Below are 25,891 nucleotides of genomic sequence, written 5' to 3'. Positions count from 1 at the left end.
AGAAGCCATCTTTGGATCCAGCCATCCTAAACAACTATCGTCCAGTCTCCAACCTCCCCTTCGTGGGGAAGGTTGTTGAGAAGGTGGTAGCCTTTCAGCTCCAGCGGTCCTTGGAGGAAACCGATTATCTGGATCCCTTCCAGTCGGGATTTAGGCCTGGCTACAGCACGGAAACCGCTTTGGTCGCATTGATCGATGATCTCTGGAGAGCCAGGGATGGAGGTCATGCCTCCGTCCTAGTGCTCCTTGACCTCTCAGCGGCTTTCGATACCATCGACCATGGTATCCTTCTGCGACGACTGCGGGAGGTGGGGGTGGGAGGCACTGTTCTACGGTGGTTCTCCTCTTACCTCTCGGACAGGTCGCAGTCGGTGTTGGTCGGAGGGCAGAGATCGACCCCTAGGCCCCTGACGTGTGGGGTACTGCAGGGTTCGGTCCTGTCCCCCCTATTTAATATCTACATGAAACCGCTGGGTGAGATCATTCGACGGCACGGGATAAAATACCACCAGTATGCGGACGATACGCAGCTGTATCTGTCTGCCCCGTGCCAACTCAATGAAGCGATTGACGTGATGTGCCAGGGCCTCGAGGCTGTTAGGGACTGGATGGGGGTTAACAAGCTTGTACTCAATCCAGATAAGACCGAGTGGCTGCTGTGCTTCCCTCCTACTAATTGGCCAAGTGTTCCATCTCTCAGGCTGGGGGGGGTCAAACAGACAGGGTTCGCAATTTGGGAGTCCTCCTGGACCCACAGCTGACTTTTGAACACCACTTGTCAGCTGTGACCAGGGGGGCATTTGCCCAGGTTCGCCTGGTGCACCAGTTGCGTCCCTACCTGAACCGGGAGGCTCTCACAACAATCACTCGCGCCCTTGTGACCTCCAGACTGGATTACTGCAACGTGCTCTACATGGGGCAGCCCTTGAAGAGTATTCGGCGACTTCAGCTTGTCCAGAATGCAGCCGCGCGAGCGATTGTGGGTGCACCTCGGTTCACCCACGTAACACCTATCCTCCGCGAGCTGCACTGGCTGCCTATTGGTCTCCGGATACGCTTCAAGGCGCTAGTCGTCACTTATAAAGCCCTTCATGGTATTGGACTTGGGTACTTGAGAGACCGCCTGCTGCCAATTACCTCCACCAGACCGATTAGATTGCACAGAGCAGGCCTCCTCCGAATTCCATCCGCCGGCCAGTGTCGACTGGCGACTACCTGGAGGAGAGCCTTCTCTGTGGCTGCTCCGACCCTCTGGAACGAACTCCCCGTGGAGATTCGCACCCTCACCACCCTCCAGGCCTTCCGCATAGCCCTTAAAACCTGGCTGTTCCGACAGGCCTGGGGCTAAAGAATCGTTGCCCCTATCTCGAATGGTATGATTGTTGCGTTTTAACTATGTATTGTTTTTGTGTTGTTGTTAACTGTCTGTATCCCCCTTCCCTTGAGTTGTGAGCTGCCCTGAGTCCCTTCAGGGAAAAGGGCGGCATACAAATGAAATAAAACTCAAACTCAAAAACTCAAACTCAAACCTGTAGCTAACGTTATGGCTGGTTCAGAGAATCTCCAAATCCCACCCCTGGCTGGCCCCACCCACCCCACCCATCCCCGGAGTATCCATGCACTCCATTTTGGATGTGAGGTAAGTGCAGGACCCGTGCGGAGGCTTGGGGAAGGCTGCCGGAAGTTCTGGAAGGTTGGAGATGGGCCCAGAGAGCGTCCAGAGTCTGAGGGAAGCAGTTTTTGCCCTCCTGGAGATTCAAGGAAAGCCTCCGGAGCCTGGGGAAAGTGAAAATGCCACCTCCCCATGGTGCAGGAGGCCGATAGACCATGCCCACCATGGCCACACTCACCAAGCAACTGGGCAGAAAACCCGTTTGCTGAAATTTTTGATGCTCACCCCTGTAAACTAGATTTAGTTACTCTTACAGGCTATTATTGAGAAAAGATTGTTAGATGGAAAAAGCATGTATTACTTCTTGTTTCACTGGAAAACATTTTTTTAATTCAATAATTATCATCATAATGACAATAGCCAAACACCCACCTAAAACACCAGAGATCTTCAAAATGCCTGTGGAAGATTTTCAAATACGGTCAAAGATACTCATCTGTTGCTAGTTCTCAACAGCTCATATTTAGAACATAATTTGCTCCCTTTCAGAATAGAGGCCTGCAGGTAGCAAGATGAATATCTATGTTTAGAGACATTACTTTTTATGAATTTGTCTAATCCTCTTTCAGAACTATCTAGACTAGTAGCCATGAGTAGTACATCTAAAATTGTACAATAACAAACACATTCCTTTTCTAAAATGCAGTAGCCAGAACATAAGAACATTTTAGGCTAAGATTTTTTTCCTCAAGTAGGAAATTCCAGTATACATTTGTTATAGATGAAATGAAAACCAAACAAAAACTGATGAGGCGTACAACTGTTGCATCTCCTATAAGCATGCAACACAAAAATAAAGTTAGGAAAGTTATAGTTGTGTTACAGGCTTGGATAACATCTATGTTTTATATAAAGGTCAAATTAACATGATACATACTTTAGTTACACAATAATTTATTAAATTTATTTATTTATTTATTTATTTATTTATTTATCTATCTATCTATTAAATCAATTTATAGGCCGCCCAATCCCGGAGGAATAAGCATATTCGCAGATAAAAATATATGTTAAAAAAAAGAAGCTACCACTTTTCCACCTTATGTCATGGCCTTCTTCTGCTTTATACAAAATTCTCTATAACCCAGCTCTATGTAACTCTTTTTAACAATCATTTCACCACACGAATCAATGTAACTACTTCCTTTTTCAAACAAAGTACAAAAAACACACTATCATTAAAAAGGAACTTGTAAGTGTAGCAAGCAAATACTGGAACTATAGGTTCACCCCCAACCAAACTTAAATTAAGATGCTAACATACATCTTATTACCACAATTAGGAACAAAATTTCCATTGTTAAGCAAGGTAGTTCTTAAGTGAGTTGTGCCCAATTTTAATACCTTTTTTGCCATGTTTATTAAGCATATCATTGCAGTTGTCATGTAAATTACATAGTTGTTGGCTTCCTTTATTGAATTTGCTTGTTGGAAATTGTCTGGAAAGGTTGAAGGTCAATCACGTGATCCCAGAATCACCATGGCAAATATATGCTGATTGCTAAGTGCCTGAATTTTGATCACATGACCATGGAAATGCTGCAATAGTTATATGTACAAGGACCAGTCATAAGTCACTTTTTTCAGTGCCACTGTAACTTTGAATGGTAACTAAATGAATACTTGTAAATTAAGAATTACTAACATATACATATTAAAGCACATTCAGAGGTAATCCTATTTCCAAATTCTCCATTGCACTAAACATATTTGTAAAATTAGTGTGCCTTACCACTAATTTTATGATCCAGTAGTTCTAGCAATAGGCCCGGGGGAACTTGCAACCTTTTAATAGCTGCTCTGTGCATCTGATCCCAACCATGCCAGAGAAGCAAATGCTTTGGCTCATTTTGTTGTCCCATCCCCCTCCACCAAACACTTTTGACCGGACTCATTGCACAATCAGTATGTGGCTTTTGGAGCATCCTGCTCTGAATGTAGAAACATATAGAGTGAAGAGAGGGAAGTGAAACCACAGAAAGGTATTAGGCTATGCCTATCCTCATAGTTGTGGGAGACAAATAATGTGAGAAGTGATTCCCCTGCATCTATTTTCAAACCAAATAATTTGGTCAAGTTTTGCAATGGAGTGCCAAAGTTTTCAAAAAAACCAAAACCCCTATGGTTGCTGCCCTCCCTCAAACCCCTTCAACTTCTTTTATAAGAAGAAAATGAGAACTGGGGGTTCAAGATTATCAGAACACATAGCCCACCCCACTCCTATTTCAAATAAAATAACCTGCCCTTTAAAAGTCATCCTTAACATTTCTGCAGACATAGAAGAAATGCTAAGAAGAAAGGATGTAAAAAGGGGATATACCATAAGTGCAGAGCTTGCAATTAGAGACGTCACAAGCAGGCATGTTTGGCCGTCAAGGAAGGTCACCGCTTATTTAATTTTCAAAACAGGACAGCTATTTGGGAATTGTTTTAAAAAGCCACTCTGTGTTGCGTAAGATGTAAAAGTAGACAGCAATTGATTGGCCTCCTGTCTAATTGAATATATATATATTTATTGGGAAAACAAGCAAAACGTTTATCAATTAGGGAAAAGAAATATGCAAATACTGACTCCCACACAAAATGTTTAAAATAAAAAACATATACTCTCCACACCTAAGATATTGAAGTGTTTGTTGAAACAGTTTGGCTATAAACAGGATTTAAAATACTGAATGCATGTATGTATGCAATTAAAAGGAGAGGGGTGATTTTGTCAGATTATAAAATAAGACCAAGTTAAGGCCATATTATTGTTTTTAGTGTACCATGGAAAACAGAATTGTAAAGCCAACCCGTTTTGCCAAAGGTACAAACGTCAAATGGTAGACTGAAATAAACAGGGAATAAGCCTTCTAGTAGATTAAGTTGTGATGTGGGTATTTTTGCTTTTGCAATTAATATAGGACACTTTCTATTCTACTGTCTGGATCAGTCAGAAGGGAGAACCTGTTTTATCAGTAGTCTACTCCAGCCATATCATACAGGAAGTAGTACTTGCAAGAAGCTGCCACCACCAACATTTTCTTTGGAGGGAAAAACAACTAAAAGGTGACACATCTTCTGTCAATTGACAGATGCTTATAACTGTCCTGACACAAGCAAGCAAGTATTTATTAAAGCCCTATTCTCTTACCAAGTTGTCTTTCTTTGACCTCTTCTAGAAGTGGCTGGCCTATTTCTGTCCTACAACAAAAGCTAGGAAAAGACTGGATAATGTGGGAGTTAGAAAAACAAAAGTGCAACATTTCTAAATTTCAAAATCTGAGGATGAAATTAAAAATTGGCCTGCTGTACAACAGAAACTAGTACCAAAAGACAAATTGGGAAAGTATAGAAGATAGCAGGTAATGCTGTATTTTGTCCTACTCGTAGATACAACACGATTGGATAATCCTAAACCAAAATATTAAACATCTGAATATCCATACTTCCTCCTGTCTCTTTCAACATACTACAAAATATTTGAAAACACACGAAATTAGAATTCAGGGAATTGCTGCATAGCTTAAAAGATAAAGGTAAAGGTTCATCTCGCACATATATGATAGTCGTTCTCGACTCTAGGGAGCTCATCTCCAGTTCAAAGCCAAAAAGCCAGTGCTGACTTGAAGACGTCTCCATGGTCATGTGGCCGGAATGACTAAACACCAAAGGTGCACGGAAACAAGCCTGTTTCTGGCCTCCGCAGCCCAGGGGAGGACGTTTTTGCCCTCCTGGAAGCTCATGGAAAGCCTCCAGAGCCTGGGGAAGGTGAAAATGGGCCTACCGGAAGTCCGAAAATGGGCCTGTTGCTGGCCTCTGGAGGGCCTCCGGAGCCCGGGGGAGGCCATTTTCACCCTCCCAGAGAAAGCCGCCAGAGCCTGTGGAGAGCAAAAATGCCACCATGGCCACGCCCATCCAGCAATCAGGCAGAGAATCGGCTGCTATCTTTTTTCAATTCCATCCCTGTACTGAGCACAATATTAAAGTACCTTCTTAGAAATTTAGTTACTAGGAAGTAACCCTATTAGGAAGTATTACAGACTTGAAGGGAAAATGGTATTCCCAAGTGTTCAAACTTGCACATTAGCACCCCTATTTACTCCAAAGCACTTTTTCTGCTCTGAACTCAGACCTTTGTCCACGCTTATTAGGAAGTCAATAGACTCTGAACTGTCCTGCAGAAAAAGGTTTATATGTAGGAAAATTAGAAAGGTGGGATGTTTTTGTTCTAGAAATTTGCAGTTACTTAACATGTAGCAATGATCTTGTGAAGATAATGCGAGTGAATATGTGTCTGCTGAAGTGCATAGCCCACTAGCAGATACAGAAAAGTGACAGGTTAGTAATTGGAGTCCAGATTGACATAGGTTGCAAAATACACATGACCTTTAACACCCACTTACTTCTCCCAATTTAGAATACTACACACTAGCATGTTCCTCATATTATCATTGTAACAAATATACTGTACTCTACTCACTGTCAAATCCCACTGAGCAGCAAATACAATAAAAAGTCCTGCCGCCACAATTACACACAAAATATCTCTTAGTGCAGATTCTATTCCGGGTGGGTGGGTAGGGGAGCATGCTATTAAGACCATCTAATATTGAATAATTATACTTTGGGCATGGAATCTTCATATTCTAGATATGTTAAAGGAAAATAAAACATATCTAAAATATGGAGTTTGTTAAAGCAATGTGATTACCTGCTTTCTAGAAGAGTAAAAGGGTTAGCACTGAGAATGCAAATATAATGCTAAAGTCTAAGTATAATGTAATAGTTAAATATTATTCAAAAATGGAATTCCATAACAATTCTAAATTTAGTATATTATATACTGAAGAAACTTCAGTAAAGCAAACATGGCAGGCAGTTGAAGACCTTGAAATCCTAGTACTTTATTCTGAATTTTGCAATGATTCAATTCAGCCCCTTCTGTCACTTACTGAGATACCTCCCCACCACAATCCGTTGTCACACTACCGAATGTCAAGTATTAGTCATTTCCATCTGAAGTGCAGTGTAAGCAAAATGAGGTCCTTCAGATACAGCTTAACTACAATTCCATCTGTTCTATTTTCTTCTGCTGGCTATCTATCTATCTATCTATCTATCTATCTATCAATCAATCAATCAATCAATCAATCAAATTATATGAGCAACCAATTCATGCACAGTAACTCTGAGTGGTGCACAACATTAAAAATTTACCTATGCTTCTTCTAGTAACTAGTTTCCCTTCTTTTTGAGTTCCCAATTTCTTTCAATATTTTTCTTTAATCATCCCTTTGGCATCCTACATGAGCTGCCTCCATAGATTTCTGCATCTATGAATCAGGTATGTATAACACTTTACTATTGTTTACAAATTTCATGCCTTGGCAAGAATGTCCTTTGATATCATATTTGATTTATTATTAGAATTATTTGCTTATTAAATAATCAAAGGAAATTTGTAGTACAAACAGGGTTGAAGTGGAACATGATGTGTTATTATGTGCTATTAATATTTTAGATCTTATTGATACATTTGTGGATATTTGTCAGTCATTTACCTAGGTAAGTCTATAGAAGATCTAGAGTGGATCTAGACTGAGACATTTTTAAGGGGATTTGGTTTATTGTATAAAGTTTCTTAATTAACGTGGAATATTATTAAGTAAACAAAACCTCTTTGCTTAAACAATATAAATTGTTTAACTCCGATTCAAACTGATATAAATAGATGCCTGATAATTGTGATAGCCTCATAGAGAAGACAAATATAGCACATAGACTGAGAGGGAGGGAGGGAGGGAGGGAGGGAGAGAAGGGAAGGAATCCCTGTTAATTGTTATTTTAAGCAAGAGGTAAAATATTAAGTTTTTAAAGGGACTGGCAAATCTGCAAACTTTCTTTGGGGTTTAATTTCCAGATTTTCAATTACATTATTGGGCCAGTATTTTGAATTCAGTTTCTTTTAAGACAGCAAGCTACCTTTGTTAAAAAAATGATACAAGGAAAGTTATTACTTGGCCCTTTTCTTATCTTTGGCAAAGATTTGATTCCTCATTTTCTTGAGAAGTTGTTCTTTTCCAGTTTTAAAGGCTGGAAGATTGATGATAGAAATCATATGAAAAATGTATATTTGGGATAAGTCCAATTTGAAGATTATGTGGGTGTGCATGTTTATCATCATCATCATCATATCATCATCATCATCATCATCATCATCATCATCATCTCATGGGTACAAAGGACCATTAATATTTTAAAGCAGAATGCAGTACTAAGTAGGTAGCAGCACCTAACTAATCTAACTTGACTCAGAAATTAATCAGAATTGGTCAAGTCAGTACTTTGATGGAAGACCATCTAGGAATCTTAGGACTGTAAGCTATTCAGACAAAAAAAGTTACCTGAAAGAAGGTTATATAAAGTACTTCCATGCTGTTGCCAAGGAAGTGACACAGCCATGTCACTGAAGTTGACAGAAGGTGATCTTAACTCAAGAATTTAAAATCTACCAGCAAAATAAGTTTTAGACTAGGGAATATTAGAATAGATTAAAAAAATAAGGTCAGTATTGAGTGTCAAATTATGAGTTGCATAAGCCAGCCAAACCTTTGAAGTCCTTAAAAAACTAGTTACTTTTATTACAACTAAATAAAGGAGGAAAGCTTCAAAATCACAAAAAAGGTCCTATCTGTGCAGTGCATCTGTATTCTGAGGGAAAAAAACACATTATTTCAGGAATATGCAATTATAAATGAAAATGTATTTTGGTTTCCGAGTCAAATTGGATCTGAGAACTATCAAACAAATTGGACCGCATAATTATATATAAACGTGTTCTACTGACAATCCTAGATTTCAATAGACCAAAATTATTCTCTCATTATGGTATACTCAAGATTAACAGTACAGCAGCTGTTTCCTGAAATAATTTGAAATAATAGTAATAGCACTCTGTAATCTACAAAGAATTAATTAATTTTCCAGAACTTTTGCACCTGTTATCAGTGGCGGGTTCCTCCCAGTTCGGACCGGTTTGGCTGAACCCGTAGGGGTTTGGTGGCTTGGGTTGCTGGAACTGACAGCAACCTAGGACTGCCGCACAGCCCAAATCTTGTTTTTTGCTTTTGCACATGTGGAAAGCAATTTTTATTGTGCTGCACATGTGTGCTCAGCGCACATCAGGCATGCACATGCATGGCGCACCCACGAGCAAACCGGCAGTAGTGACTGCCAGAACTCGCTCCTGACCTGCATGTATGTGTGCATATGTAGAATTGCTGGCTAAATCAAATAACTCATCTTCATTTCTTTCTCACAGTAGTGCATATACATTACACCAAGAGAATTACAAATTGCACACATGTACATCTATAAACATGTCAAACAAAATGCCTATTGATATAGGAGAAGAGCAGGCAGAACTGAGAGATGGACAGCCCATCATTGGCTTAGAGTCATTACATTGCCAAAAACAGTCTAAATCCAAACCACTTGAATTCCATTGACCCTTACTTGGCATCAATTAGTCCTGAACTTTAATTGACTAGATCAGGGGTCCTCAAACTTTTAAACAGGGGAGCAATTCATAGTCCCTCAGATTGTTGTTTAGAAGTCTAGCGGTCTACTTCAGGAAACTCAATTTTGCAGCAATTCTTCTCAGCCCCAAGGAGCTTACAGTCAACAAGTCTCTGTCTCTGTCTGTCTGTCTCTATCTGTGTCTCCCCCTCTCCTCTGGGGGTGAGGAGAAGGACCCCATGAACTGGTGCAGGGTGCTGGGAATCTGATGTCTAGAGTAGGCGAAGACTTTTACAGCTTTCTTTCTGCCTCACAGAAGCAGAGATAGGCAGGAGCCCAAGAGCACACAGAACCCCAGCGTAGCGCTCTCCCTTGAGGGCCGCCCGCTCACCCTTTCCTCTGCCTTTCCCCCTCTGCGTGGCCCATTTCCCCCCCCCCTCACCTCCAGAAGCAATCTGCCGGACAAAAATGTTGTCCTTACCTTCCAGTTCCAGCCCACGGAGCTCGCGAAGGTAAGGCCTGTGCTCGGCTAGGGGGTGGGCAGGGCAATGTGGGCGGGGCACACACAGGCCAGATTAACGGTTTCAGTGGGCTATTAGTTTGAGGACCTCTGGACTAGATTATTATGCATAAACTTGAGCAATAAATCTTCTAAACTGCAATTTAGCGTATAGCCCTGATCCTTTGTGCCTGACATTTAACTAAGTATAATACTATATATTCCCAGATACCAACTAGAAATAAAAACATTCGTTGTCATAAATTATGATTTTTAAAAAAAAATAGATATTGCAGCTAATTTAGATAGTTTCAGGTACATGTTGGAACAATTATCTCCTGCAAGAGAAAGTGCAGTATAGATATCCCTCAACTTAAGACCATAACAGAGCCAGGCCATTATGATCATAAGTTATGACTGTCATAAACATGACTGAACAGATTTTACAACCTTCATTGCAGAAGTCATTAGCAACGACTGAATCCACAGTCGTTAAGCAAACACATTGTTCACTATGGCCAAAGCCCAAAAAATAAATGCTGGTTTTTGGTAAAAGCATCATATATCATAGTTATATGACTGTGGGATGTTACAAATGGACAATCTGAGCAGCCAAATCACAGTTTTGTGATGACGTGTGGAGAGGCACCAGAACTTTGGAACCAAGCAGAGGTGGGTTTCTGCCAGTTCGCCGCGTGTGCATGCACGAGCAAACCGGTAGCAAAACAAATTGAAACCTACCACTGGAACTTAGTAATAAATACCTTGGGGATGGGGGTGTCATATCTTTGGATGATTGCTAAGTGACCAATCCTAACTCAAGGACTAGTTGTATAGTCCTTTCAAATTTGCTTTCCTTCTGCTCATTAACTGTTTGGCCATAAGATGCAGAAACCTTGTTTGAAAAGCTAAAGGGAATATCATCCAAAAGATCTTATATCATCCCTTCAAATCTCAACTTTTTAGAAACAAAAAGACTTGGGAACAGCCCCTACTATAATCACTCCAGTAGAATATATTTTGCCATCAATTTCTTTATAGTGGTAGTCACAATACATAATACAATAATGTGATGACTAGCTCAAATGTTAAATAGGAGCATGCCTACCTTAGTACAGCATCAATTAGTTCTGGCAAAGAATTCCTTGGGACTAGTTTTCTTTCTATAACCAGCATTAAGGTTGTAATATCACATCCTAAAAATGCATGGAAAGTTGGAAGAGCACCTGAAACTTCAAATGTAAGTCCAGAATGAATTTCATGAATGGACAAGCTACAGATTAAAACCAATCACAGTACAGCAGCAATAAGAATACAACATCTCACCAGGATGATAAATATCTATGATTATCTGGTAATGATTGTATTCTGTACATACAGTAATTTAACAAATCTTGGCTTCTTCATGGCTTTGTGAAGAAAACCATGACAATCATACTGCGGTGGCATATCCTTTTATGATAACCAGTGCCTTATCTGTCTCATCAAATGACTGGATGATTGCCCAGGAAGAAGTATAATAATTCTCACTATGATTTTGTATATATTATAGTGTGCTTAGATAGCAGTACATGTGTACATGCGCATATGTATGTAGTATCACTCTCTAAAAATATTAATCATGCATTAACCCAGAAATTTATAAAACTGAGCTACTGTTTGGCCTCAATGAATTAATATAACTCATTAATATAATTACATAGTTCATGGATAGAAACAGCTCTTACTTACAAGAAAGACAAAACTCAGCTAAAATTATCAAACAATTTTTAGTTTTTAGAAATGTGCAACAGCTCCACTTCATAAATTATGAAGAGAAAGGAAAAGGGGTGAAAATATATCAAATCTGTGACATGATATTCTATTTTAAAATAGCAGAAGAGAGTGAAAAAAGTAATAAATAGCATCAGAAAATGCATCAGCAGCCTTTGAGAGATGCTAAGATTAGAACAAAATATTTTTAAAAAAACTTGGAGATCAATGGAAAAAAGGAAAGAAGAATCCCTAAAATATATTCATGTGAATGACGTGAAATATAGATCAGCTGAGAAGGGGGGGGGAGGAGAACTGGCAATGAGGTAAGAGGAAAAATGAAGAGGAGGGGGCTAAAAACAAAGGAAGGAAGTTACATACCATTAAGATGCTAGTGAGTAAGAGAGAGAGTGAGAGAGAGTGAGACTGAGAGAGAGACTGTGTGTGTGTGTGTGTGTGTGAGAGAGAGAGAGAGAGGGAGGGAGGGAGGGAGGGAGAGAGAGAGAGAGAGAGAGAGAGAGAGAGAGAGAGAGAGAGAGAGAGAGAGAGAGGGAGGGAGGGAGAGAGAGAGAGAGAGAGAGAGAGAGAGGAGAAAGCTGAGAAAGCTGAGAAAGCTGATTAAAACCCCAAAAATATGTTAAAGTGTTCTAAGGACAAAAATGAGAATTCTGCATGCAGAAATCAATTAAGATATTTAAGATTTTGGGATATCTGGCTCTGAACATGTCATAATGCCAAAGGGCAACAAAAATCAGCCATGAATAATACAAATACTAGTAGAAATTTTAAAATAATGTCTAAAGATAATGATGTATCATATAGTGAAAAAATTAAATATAGATCTAATTTTTCAGATTGATACCAAAGAACTACTGACATACATTGCCACCATTATTGGAGAAAGGTAGATCATGACTCCTAGCTAATGGGAGATCTCTGTTCCATAAAGCTGCCTGTATCAGTGATTCTTAAACAGGGGGGAAACCACTCTCAAGGCATAATGGGGGAATATTCTAGGGTAATGGACAATTAATAATTGCATGTTTGTGAGTTAAGGATCCAGTTTGGGGCTGCAAAGACACTTGCATAAAACATTAATCTAGCTTTTGGGGAGGGAGGGGAGTAATGACATTATTTGAGATTGAAAAAAAGGGGTAATTGGATCAAACAGATTAAGAATCACTGATCTAAACTGATAATCATCACTACATAACAAAATGGATATCCACACAACTTTATCAAAAAGTTCATTACTTTTTTCTCAACCTACCACAGCACAACCAGCACAAATTATGAACAAAATAATACTGCCATACTAACAAAACTTCTCAGAAGCAATGAACAAGCTATTCCAACCATTGTATCTTTGTAGCAAGCAAACAAACTCTTTCCAAAGTATCTTGAATACACAAAAAGACCTAGTAGTCTAAATAGAAGAAAAAACAGGAGCCATGTATAACATGTATATATTCATAACAGGAGTCATGTATAACAGGAATCATGTAAAATGATTGTAACAACCACTACACAAGACAAATAGGCAGGAAACTAGCAGAGTACATCCACAAGCACTAATCAGCAGTCAAAAGAAAGAATGAAAAACACTTCAATTTCAACATGTGAACAGTCTTAATCATAGTTTCAACTGGGAAACCATGAGAATCCTACACCAAGCTAAATTCAAAAATGCTATGGAATTTCTGAAAACTTGGCCCTTAGACAAATCAGCAATCAATTGGCACATAGAGCTGGTGTTCCTGCCATTTAAAACAAACTATTTAAAATAAACAATTTAAAAGAAACAAAACAGAAACAAAAAGACCAGAACATCTCCTCACCTGCAATCAAAATCCAGATAATCAGAGATTAATGCCAGGATACCAGGACAAACAATCAAGCAGTAAACAATGCCTTAATTAAGGAACTACCAAGGAGAAAACAACTGCCCATCAACACAGACAAATCAATCTACTATATAAACAGAGAGCAAACTCACTTCTTTCTAGCACTGAAGATGTTACTTAGTCTGAAAAACAAATGTCTACAGGCAAGCACTCAGACTCAGAAAGCACCAAAGACTCCACAAGAGGAGACTTGTTTCCAGCAAGACTTGGACTATATCTTTGCGTCTACTGCAGCGTGCTCTACAATATTCTCATACTGTATTTCTATCAGTGGTGGGTTCCTACTGGTTAGGATCGATTCGGCCAAACCAGTAGTGGTTTGGCGGCCCAGGTAGCTGGAACTGGCAGTGACCCAGGCTTACCAGTTCTCTGGTTGGCACCATAGGTGCCATCATCTTGTTTTTCAGTTCTGCGCATACACAGAACAATTTTAATTGCATTGTATATGTGCATGCGCATAGCACGCACACGAGCAAACTGGCAGTAGTGCCTGCTGGAACCCACCCCTAATTTCTACCCCTTCTCCTGGACAAGCAAAACAAGCTGTCCTGCTACTTTGCTATCAGGAAGCTTTAGCACTGCATTTTCAAATGCCTCTTCCTTCACCAATAATGTACCTAGCCAACAAAACTTCTCAAATGGAATGATCTAGCTGGCTGTGCACATGAAACATGAGAAAAACGAAGAGAACAGTTGGATGTGAGAATCTCTACAGATGTTTAGCTGTACAATTTGGGATGAACAGCCTTTGAATGATGTGGGAGTAGGAATGAATTTCCAGAGGGACTACACGAACCAGGAGCACAACTCAGGTGACCTGGAAGACACAGATAAAGTACTTCAACAACCCTCTAAAAGGATGCAAATTGCTTGCTGTCTGCAAGGAATATAAATCCTTCCATTCCCCACTATCCTGTCACAGCTGAAGAAGCTTCATGGATGAGAAGCAAAACATCTTCAAAAGAAAAAACAAGAATGTCCAATTCCCTCCTGAAAAAGCACCTGTGACCTGGATGACTGAGAATCTCTACAGACTTGCAAAATAAGAACATTTTTTTTAAAGGAGCTGGGGAATCTAGTAAAGCAAAGCTTTTACTTTTCCAACAAATGATTTTTGAGTACTTTACCTTTTATCACCATCCAAATAGCAGGCTACCTTGCCCATTTTTCCAATCATTCCTAATTGGCAGAAATTGTTTAAAAAGGAAAACTCTGCAAGAATAGCAATAACGTGTAATTCTTCAAAGCAGTTCCTGCTGAAAAATAATAAATTAGAATGCCTTTTAAAAGAGGACAGTGCCTCTCCAATTATGCTTGTGTGTCTATTTTTATGGTTTCTTTTTTTTAAAAAAAATTGAACATTTGGCTTTGGCTGCTGGTTTAATATTTCATTCTTTCAAAGAAAAAAGAAAAGAATAAAATAAAAATGTACATTTTCTAGCTCGTAAACTCACATATTACACAATATCTTGAGTTATTGCATAATGAAGTAATAGTCACAAATATTTACCCAATACAGAAAGACAACCATGTGTCATATCTGTTGGTATAAATGAAATGCAGTCTGATATCTTACCCAATACTGTGAGCTAACATGCCATAAAGGCTGAAACCTTATCAAATGAAAAGGTCTCCTCAAATTTGTCACTCATTTGTTATCAATAAGTGTACAGTGTAGTCTGATTTAACTTTTCCTCCTTATGAGAGTCTGTTTTATTTTCTGTAAAAGAAAAAGGACACATTAATTTTAGCAGTAGAAGCATCATCATCACTTGAACCAGTGGTGGGATTCAAATAATTTAACAACCAGTTCTTTACCCTAATGATTTCTTCCAACAACCACTTCACCAAATTGCTCAGAAACTCCAGAATAGCAATAGCAATAGCAGTAGACTTATATACCGCTTCATAGGCCTTTCAGGCCTCTCTAAGCGGTTTACAGAGAGTCAGCATATTGCCCCCAACAATCTGGGTCCTCATTTTACCCACCTCGGAAGGATGGAAGGCTGAGTCAACCCTGAGCCGGTGAGATTTGAACCGCTGACCTGCTGATCTAGCAGTAGCCTGCAGTGCTGCATTTAACCACTGCGCCACCTTGGTGCGAAGTGGTGCGAACTGGCTGAATCCCATCACTGACTTGAATCCTGTATAAAATGTGTGAAGGGATAGAGACATTGTACAGAAAAAGTTCTAACATAGAAGCATCTTGAAATCTCATAGGAGTTGTCACTTTTTAAGAACAGGCTGCGTTCCTGATTTTTTCCATTTGTTTTTATTTTTACAATTAGTTTTAAAAATCAAATTCCTCCTGCCATCAACTTTATACTATGACACTATGTAGAGTTAAACTGTAGCTAACAGACATGAATACAGAGATTATAACTATAAAGATAAAACATAAGGTGGTTTATTTTTTCATTGGATGCTCTTTTTCTGACAAATATAAATGCATTGGCACTAGTTTCTCTCTTGGGTGCATGTATATAAACTTCACCAGGATTACAACAATGAAGAAAAAGCCTGAAAAAAGTACATAATTTGCCACTGCATGTGACAATAAATTGTTATAATTTCCCTAATACTTAAAATGTCCTTTTAAATATGTAACTAAAAGTACAATGTATTGTTTAATGAATGGAATATGTATTGGGAATAAACTGAACAAAAACTAGACAGAATAGGAAAGGGAATTTATTTTCAGTAAATTCATACTGAACAGCCTAATAATTGCTAAAACTATTCTTATATGTTTATAATTTACATATATTATATTGTTTATGTTTATGTTTGTTTATGTTTAAGTTTATTTATAGGCCGCCCTTTTCCCTGAGGGGACTCAGGGCGGCTTACAACTTATATAGGAAGGGGAAACATACAATGACATATAGGACAATACATAATTAAAAGAATAGAGCAACATTCATCATTCGGGCGGGGATGGATTATAATCTTTAACCCCAGGCCTGACGGGATAGCCAGGTCTTGAGGGCTGTGCGGAAGGTCTGGAGGGTGGTGAGGGTACGAATCTCCACGGGGAGATCGTTCCAAAGGGTCAGAGCTGCTACTGAAAAGGCTCTCCTCCGCGTAGTTGCCAGTCGACACTGACTGGCAGATGGAACTCGGAGGAGGCCCAATCTATGCGATCTAATGGGTCGTGAGGAGGTAATTGGCAGGAGGCGGTCTTTCAAGTACCCAGATCCACTACCATGAAGGGCTTTGTAGGTGGTAAGTAGCACCTTGAAGCGCACCCGGAGATCAACAGGTAGCCAGCGCAGCTCGCGGAGGATAGGCGTTATGTGGGCGAACCGAGGTGCACCCACAATCACTCGCGCGGCCGCATTCTGGACTAGCTGAAGTCGCCGGATGCTCTTCAAGGGCAGCCCCATGTAGAGCACGTTGCAGTATTCCAGCCTAGAGGTCACAAGGGCCCGAGTGACTGTTGTGAGAGCCACCCGGTTCAGGTAGGGTCGCAACTGGCGCACCAGGTGAACCTGGGCAAATGCCCCCCTGGTCACAGCCGACAGGTGGTAGTCAAAGGTCAGCTGTGGATCCAGAAGGACTCCCAAGTTGTGAACCCTGTCTGAGGGGTGTAATATTTGACCCCCCAGCCTGAGTGATGGAACACTGGCCAAATTATTGGGAGGAAAACACAACAGCCACTCGGTCTTTTCCGGGTTATTACATTTTATCTTCTTCTCCCCTTTTCATATTTGACTTCTATAATGCATATTTGCTTTCATCAACTACAGTATTAGTTATCAGGGCTGTGCAATGTTTCAGGACCAGTTTCAGACAGATGGTTGGAATTATGTAGGACCACTACTTCAGTTCGTTTCTGCAATCTTTTTAAAGCAGCCATCTTTTTCAAAGAAAAGGCACAGCTGCTTTAAGGAGCTGCATCTTCATACATTCCAGAGCACAATTTGTATTTTCTAGGAATTACATTAGTATATAATATAGACATCATATATTTTTTTGAAATATATATGGCATTTATATTATACGCTAATGTAATTTAATTATAAAGAAATTATCATTGTAATGAATATAACAAAAAAGAACAAATGTAGAAACTAAGAAATAGAAAAAAGATTTTAAAAAAATCATAACAGAGTTAATCTGTAGCAAGTTTCACAGATCACACTCAACCAAAATAAAGTACATTATGACTTATTCTGGTGTATTACTGAATAGTTAGAGGCACTTCCGTAGTAATCATAAAATAATACAAAAACAGCCACTCTTGCTGGTATTGCTGAATTTCTCCAGTTGTCACTCACTAAATTAGTTCCGCTATTCATCCACTCTATTAACTCAGGATCAGCAAATGTGTGAAGGTGTGGCCAAGAAATGTGGCTAAAACTGAAACCCAATCTGCCACAAATTTTTGTGCGATCAGATTTGTCTCATACTCTAAAATGGGATTCTCCAGAGCAAAACAGGAACATAGATCAACCAATCAACATGTTTACATCCCTTGTCAAAAATCTGTTTAAATTGTATTAGAGCTCAACTAGCAGATAATCGAATGGGGAAAGACAACATTACTTTTCAGAATAGCTGAAAATTAGAAACTGTATTGAAGGAGAAGTGTAGAGAAGACTAAAACCCACATAACCCCCACAACCCCCCCTCCCCATAAAAGACCAAACAGCTTGCCCTTACCGAGGGCAGATCATGTCACATCAACCTGATTGTCTTTTTAAAACTATGTCACCAGTTTTTGGATGAAGGTGGTACTGTAGATTTGGATTTTAGCAAAACTTTTGATACATTTCCACATCATGAGTTCATTGTACAGGCTAGGGCTTAACCATTGGGTGGTTCAGTGGATAGAAAGTTGGCTCATGGATAGATCTCAGTGAGTGATTGTTAATGGGGCACTGTCTGAGCAAAGGCCAGTCACAAAAGGTGTACCACAAGACTTAGTCCTAGGTCCTATTCTACTTAATGCATTTGAAAGTGATATAACAGAAGGATTGCTAGGTAAGGTTTTTGCTGTTGACACAAAGTTCTGTAATAATAAAGGCGTGTGATATTCTTGGAGATATTTATAACATAGAAAATGATTTGGCATTGCTGGAAAATTGATCAAAAATAAGAAAACTGTGGTTCAGTGTTTCAGTGTTGAGAGACCGCCTGCTGCCAATTACCTCCAAAGACCCGTTAGATCACACAGGGTCGACCTCCTCCGGGTTCCGTCCACCAGCCAATGCCATCTGGCTACCACCCGAGGGAGGGCCTTCTCTGTGGCAGCTCCGGCCCTTTGGAATGAACTCCCCGCAGAGATTCGGACCCTCACCTCTCCCCAGGCCTTCCGGAAAGCCGTTAAAACCTGGCTGTGCTGGCAGGCCTGGGGTTGATGAGTTCCCCTCCCCTCTCGACCTGTGTGGCTGTTTGATTCTTGGTTATTTTAATTACTTGTATTGTGTTCTATGTTTCCTTTCCCCCTTTTGAGTTGTTCACCACCCTGAGTCCCTCCCAGAAAAGGGCGGCATACAAATAAAATAAATCTAAATCTAAATCTAAGTATAAGATCATACACTTGGTGAAAAAGAATCCTCTGGCAAAGCACAGTATCAACGGTACAGTGTTAGACAGAACAACAAAAGTAAAGGATTTAGGCGTGCTCATAGCAGATGACTGCAAAAAGAGCAAACAGTGTGGCTGGGCATCTGCGAAGGCCAACAAAATTATGGGATGGATCACTAGAGGATCACCAGGAGGAAAAAGGAGGTCATAATCCTGCTATAGAGGGCTATAATGAGATCCCATTTGAATACTGTGTCCTGTTCTGGGGACTTCACTTAAAAAAGATATCAATTAAGATTGAGGAAGCCCAGAGATTGGCAACAAAAATGGTGCAAGATATGAAAGACAAATTGGGAGAGATTGGAGGAATATGTAGAACCTGGAGGAGGGAGTGGAAAGGGGTGTGTGTGTGTACTAACTTTATCCAAATATATTTCTGTGGTCATGTAGCCAACATGACTATACATCAAGGTGGTTTGAATACTGTTACCTTCCTACTGAAGTGTTTGTGTATTTCCACTTGCATGGTAGTAATTTGCCAATTTTATAATATGGCAAAAAGCAAATTTGAGCAATATTTCCAAGCAATCCTTAGGTAATAATGTCTATCTTTGTGTCATACCCTGAACTTTAGATCTTGATCAAGAAAACTTTTATTTCCTTTATGCTATATAAATTATACAGTTTTATCATGGAAGTGGAAGACAAAATAAATGACCCAAGCAGACATTATGTAAAAGCATTGACTGAAATATGGGTGGCTATAGATTTTTAGAGCATCTATCTCCAAGATTTCTTATCCTTGACTGGAGCTCTTGATCAACCCTGTTGAACATTAAAATATACAAAAATAAAATAGGAATGCTCTGAAAAACTATAGGTACACAACTTGTGGCCAGATTCTAATTATAACTAAAGTTCTTTGATTTCATTTTTTTCACTGCAGAATGATTTTTTTAGACTTTTTTAGATTTTCTACAATGAGATCACTCCTTCTGAAATTGACTTGATTGATTGATGTCATATGATTATGTGTTAATTCTTAGTCATACAATTTTCTCCAGTCCCCAACCTGATCCCAACAATGCACCCATTGCTACTCAAACCAGAGTCTACCCACTTGCTGCTAAACATCTTATTACTGTATTTCCCAATATTATAGACTTCTCAAAAGAGTTAGGTCATCACATGTGCATAAATATGAACAAAGTTATCCTACTATCAGTTCTTCTCATAGTAGTCCCTCTCTCTACACTTAGGACAAGAGTAGTCCATCTCTCTACCCTTAGGACAAGACAAGGCAATGCTGATGAACTCTTCCTCAAGGTTGAATTATTTTCCTCTTCCTAGAAATAAGTCTAATTATAAAAGTAATCAAAAGTACTTTTACTTTACTTAAGACATAAGGTAAACTGCCCCATATAAATATAAATATAAAACTTGGATTAGTTTTCTAATACTCTTTAGTTTATTCTTTAGGGGAAAAACAATATGCTATTACAAAAAATATCCTATATTTTAAAAAATCAATAATTTTATGGTTCTACTTTCCTGCTTTTTTAAGGAATTTACATTGATTACATAGATATAGTGAAAGGATAAGCGATGACATATGCTGCACTGACTGATATTGAATTAGTTTATGTAGCTAAAAGGCCACTACCTATGCTTATAAAAATAATGCAGTTAGAAATCTAAAGGACACTTTGCAAAAGAAATAAAAAGAAAATTCACACACTTATATAAGGGGACAGTATTTGTAAATTATTCACTTAAGAGCAGGGGGAATTAACTTACCAATGAATAATTTTACCTAAGAACAGCTGCTCAAAGTGTGCTGTAAACTGAAATGTGCCTCAATAATTGCCAATATACGGGAACAGAAAATCTATTTTTCATTCAATACTTGCATACAAAATCTTCAGCCATAAAGCACTGATATAATACAAAAATACTGACTATTGTAATAGGCAGAAGACAGAAAGGAAGAAAGAAAACATGTCAATTATATTGTTTTAGATGTTTCAGTATCTTGAATGTGTGACAGATGTGTGTACATAAGCTATTTTTGTGTACATAAGCTATTTCATACTAGGCATGAAAGTATTTGTATTTTCAGTGTTGAGAGGTACATCCATTTCTTTTATCCATAATGCTGAGTGTAATTTGATACTAAATCTATATTTAGTATCAGTCCATAGTCTTTATGTTGGGAATGACTTTAAATTTCACACTTCATAGCTTGAACCTCTGGTGTAATTTTTTAGATTTCATTTGTTCCCTATAATTGGTCTCACAAAGAGGTCCAGAGAATTTGAAAGCTTCCATTTTTATTTCTTTCTGAATGTCCAGTTGCATTTAAAAAATAATTTAAAAAACATAAACAGGAAGCTGGCATACTACAAAGGAAATCATCAGCCTCTAGCATTTTATTTATGTGCCAGAAAGTATTTGGACCTCACAAAAGTGCCAATGGGATGATAGAAATTATCCTGGAGGTCTAGTTGGATTTCCAATAAATTGGATTTGTGACTGATGATGCTCAGACTGGTAGCCATTTTGTTAATAGGCAAGTATTCTATGGTGACCATTTTATATAACACAACCAGTTATAATTCCAAATATGTCCCAGACCTCAAAGTTTGCCTTTCCTTGCCAGAGACTGGCCAAATAACATTTTTTCTCACCTAAAATTACCTCAGAGCATTGCAATATAATATGAAAACTTCTAAAAACAAAATGATAAATAAGACCTGAATTAGTCAAAGAAATTAACACTAGATGACTTCCCACAGTACTTTAGTGGCATTTAAAGACAAATGCTCTATAGCTCTATAGCTATAGATATGGAGACAGAAATAAATATAGATGTAGATATACACATAGATAAATCTGTTTTAGAATATAGCTACAAATTTACTAAATGGGAGCAATTGTCCCCCCCCCCAAATGCTACTTATCACTGTTAAAACTTGCCTAAGTGGAGATAAAATAAAAAACAAAGTAACCATATGAAATTATAGAAATTAAAATACATATAGACTTACAGTGTGAAAATAAAAATAAAAATAAGAGAAACACAGCATCAATAAATTTTACCTAAGCTTGTATTAGCAAAGTGTATAAAATAGATTATGAGGCTATCTTTCCCAGGTTTCTATCCCGTTCAAAATGTAAGAGCTTTCCATAAGCCCTAATGTGTTCTTAGACCTACATACCCAAAGAATTGGGATTCTTCCATTTTGCCAACTCCATGGATCATATCTGTACACTTCCTTCCATGCAAAAGACCTTGGCAGGTCAGATGAATGTGGCCCTATTTATGAAAGTGAACTTCTGTCACGTGGACTTTTTGAATCAGACAATACATTTTATTTGTTTAGGCTTTCAAAATAGTTAATTATCTAACTATTATCTGATAACTTTGCCTCTTTGGGTGGACCAGGGTAAACTGTCTGTAAATACTATTTGGAAAGCAGTATATAAATCTTTTGAAATAAACTATATGAGGAAAAAAATATACAAAAATTGCAAATGAAATCATGCTCACTTTTGGTTTTGTGAAAATAAATGTTGCAGGAACACTGGGAAAGTTATTATTTATTTCATTATTATTTCAGTTCAGGTTTTAAAAGCAGATTTTTTAAAAAAACAAAGAAATGTGTGAGGTGCTTAAGTGTTGTCTCACATTGTGAGATGAGTGACATATAAATTTGATAAATAAATAAAAATAATTAAGAAAGTTTATGGAGATTCTCAGTCATCCAGGTCATAGTTGTCCCAAAGGTGCTTTTTCAATAGCCAACTGCACTTTCTGATTTTTCTTTGAAGATGTTTCACTTCTTATCCAAGACATTTCTTCAGCTTGAAGGTTTCTTGGATGACAAATGAAATATCTTCAAAGAAAAGCCAGAAGGTCCAGTTTCATCTTGAATAAGTACCTTTGGGACAATTAAGAAAGTTGTACATTGTTCAGCAGAGGCCACATCCTCTCACAATCACAGTGGAAAGAAATACAGTGATGTCAACACCTGTGCAACTATTTTAACTCAACAAGCAGCAGAGAATTTCAGGGGCTGGATTTGAGAATTTGAGAAAGAATTCCTGCTTCTTGAATTAGTACCTTAACTATTGAAAGCCACAAGAAAAGGCAGACACCAAGCCTTAGACAGGCAGGAGAGAAGGCACTTGCCCAAATGACACTGCTTTGAAATTGAAACTGACCATAACAACTTGGGGAAGAGAGAGAGGGGGAAATCTGCATGCAGATTTATTGCTTCTGGAACTGAAACATAAACATTCCCTTTCTCTAGCGTACATATTCTGTTTACAGCTCAACAGGGAAAACAGACAACAAAAAGTAAACTAACAAACTCTGCAATCTTCAGCCAACTTAACATTTAAAAAATTCATCAGCCCAAGAATTTATCTTGAGCAAGGGTTGTATAGCAACCTATTTTCAATGCAAAAACAAATAGTAGTTTTGAGCTTATGCAATTTAGCTCCGATAGATGGGGTTGCCTCTACGAACCGGCTAAGACGATACATGGCAGCGCAGCCCATGTGGGCCATCAATTCCAGCATTATACCCATGATATATTTTTAAAAACACCATGGAATTTGTCACTGCTTGCAGTTAGGAGCTGAATAGCTTTTTTCTTCTCTTCGGAAAGGGGGCGCTGAGTGTGCGCTTGTAGGCGGAACACTGAAAGCACCTTGCCCCCAAATCGCCCTAGACTAGCGTCACTTCTTTGGAAAGTGATTCGTCGATTTGATAAACAACATTTTTCCTAACATGCCTGGTGGCATGTTAGACCTTTACGTGTAGAGTCGGAGATACACGGCTGCTTTGTGAAAACTGCACCCCGTTAATTCTGTCGTTTCAAATAACTTCCACAAGAAAACAGGGCAACCTTATCTTGTTCATAACACACGCTAGGGGGTTCAACCCCTGCACGTGTCACTCAGTGGCAAGTATTTACCACCATTTGCGTATACACAAAGGGAGCCAATCACGTTAAGATTACAGCCATACGTATCTTAGTGACACACACATACGAGGAAACACGGGTTAGCCGCGCGCCCGCGCGCGCGGGTTAACTGTTCCCAGGTAAACATAAAGCGGTTTGCACGTGCCTAAACTAAAATATTACTATTCAGCTAAACGGCCTTTTCGGGTTCGGCTCATAAAGGGACATGCACATCTTTTAATTTATTGAGGGGAGGGGGGAATGAAATATACACCCGTCTCCTTCGCAGGATATTTGGTTTCCACTACATGCAAGCGGCACGGTGTCCCAGCCGCGGCGCGGGTATGTTTTTCGTCGCCCTTTTCACTTCCTGCACCCACAACTCCGGTCTCTTACCTGGGCCGGCACGGCCCAGCCCGGTTCCGCAGTCAGGGTCCTCCTTTCTTTCCGGGCCTCGCTCCGTCCCACAGCCCTGCCCCCGCCACAGCCTTGGTTCCAGCCACAGCCCTTCCTGCCTCCGCGACCCGCCTCCCTCCCTCTCTCTCCCACGACCAGACCCGCCTCCGTTGCCGCCCGAAAGCGGGGGCCGGTGTGAATAGTCGAAGCTCCCCTAGTCGCAGCCTCATACAGATAGAGAAGTGGTGGAAGTCTCAAGGCAGCTGCAAGCAGCCGCTCGCCGCCCGCTTTCCCTTCTTTGAGGAGCGCTGCCTGTGCCAACCTCACCCCGACCGAGAGGCACAACTTCCCCATCAGCCCCTCTCCAAAGCGCGCCAGCCCAACTCGCACACTATACCTTCGGCCCACAAACAGTGCATCGACCGCGCACACACGCACTTCCCCGTCCGGAACCGTACACTCTCACATTCACTTTTGTAGCAGCGAGGGCCCCACCTCCAACCCAATGAATGTACTTTCTTTCAGCCTCAGGAGTCTTTGATTACAGCCCGCGATGCTGTCACAAATTCTTCGCTCTTCAGAATTGGCGTAATACGGTACGCTTAGCCCGGTGGACTTTTTGAAGGGCTTGGTGCTGCATTAGAACACTTCATTAGTTTTAAGTTGTTTCGTTTTGTTTCGTTTTGGTTTCTGGTTCGGAGCTCAGCCTGTTTACCTCGATCGAATTTAGAAAATGGGCCAGTTCAATAAACAAGTCAGCATTACACAGCACTATATCACCCCAATCTTACAAGTCTTCGCACTTTTTATTCCCTTGTGTTGCTGCTGTTTGGAGTAGTCTTTCCCATCCAACACACACAGTTTTCATAGGGTATGTAAGTTATGAGAGTGGGGGCAGAAACATGGCCTCATTTTGGTTTCTGGTTTGCTCAACATACAATTAGTATTAACATTGCTAAACACAACCCAGTTTTCTGAGTTCACATGCTGTAACCTATTGAGCAGGTACTGAATCTCATTGTATAAGTCTGAGTTCTCACCACCACTACTAAGAGGGACACATACACAACACACCAGAGCAAAGATCTATTTTTTTAATCTCTACTTTTCTTCTTTATCTTTCCCTTGAAAGAGTTTCCCAGAATTAATTGGTTCGTGAAAATTTTTGGCACAAAAACCTTGCCATGCATAGACAGCCTGTATCCTATAGTGAAACATGTAATGACATGAGCATGTCTTTTGTTTGCAAAAGTGCTTCTAGGCAAATAATTTCTAACAGATTTGGAGCACTATTCAGTCTTCTTTCTTAACAGTTTTCCATTGTGTTTGCAATGTTGTTTGTATTAAACTACAATAATGTCTTGACAATATGAGCAAACTAATGAGGAAGATTTGTGTCCCCTAGCTACATTTTGTATGAAGCAAGAAAATTGGAATAAAAATCTTGTGAGAAATAATGTTGGTCTCCCCTGTAGCAAATTTGCAAGTCGCTGAAGGAGAAAACAGAGTTCTTGAAGTTATTCAGTAATAATAGTAATGATATTAGTAAACTGTAGTACAGTGCTAGTAAACAGAAACATGTGAAAGGTTTTCTTTTATATTACTGTTCTAACTCAGCCATTTTCTATCTTTTCATGTTATATGCCTATATAAACTTACAAAG

At 39.4% G+C, this 25,891-nt stretch overlaps 1 protein-coding gene across 3 annotated transcripts in view; it reads right to left on the bottom strand.

Annotated features, from left to right (window-relative positions):
* The window catches only part of LOC116520784 (signal transducer and activator of transcription 5B), a 46,290-nt gene extending 21,594 nt beyond the window's left edge, over positions 1-24,696 (bottom strand). Inside the window, exon 1 of one of the 3 annotated variants that reach the window (XM_032235125.1) lies at positions 24,626-24,696. The gene's annotated coding sequence lies outside the window, so the exon portion shown is untranslated. Of the gene's footprint in view, positions 1-22,080; positions 22,165-24,228; positions 24,349-24,625 lie in introns of those variants that run through there. The other 2 variants (XM_032235123.1, XM_032235124.1) reach the window with 2 other exon arrangements.
* Positions 24,697-25,891: the final 1,195 nt, after the last annotated feature.

The sequence above is a fragment of the Thamnophis elegans genome, chromosome Z (assembly GCF_009769535.1).
Source record: "Thamnophis elegans isolate rThaEle1 chromosome Z, rThaEle1.pri, whole genome shotgun sequence".
NCBI classification, from domain to species: domain Eukaryota; kingdom Metazoa; phylum Chordata; class Lepidosauria; order Squamata; family Colubridae; genus Thamnophis; species Thamnophis elegans.
Note: the sequence above shows the minus strand (reverse complement) of the source record. Positions and strands in the feature narration are given on the sequence as shown.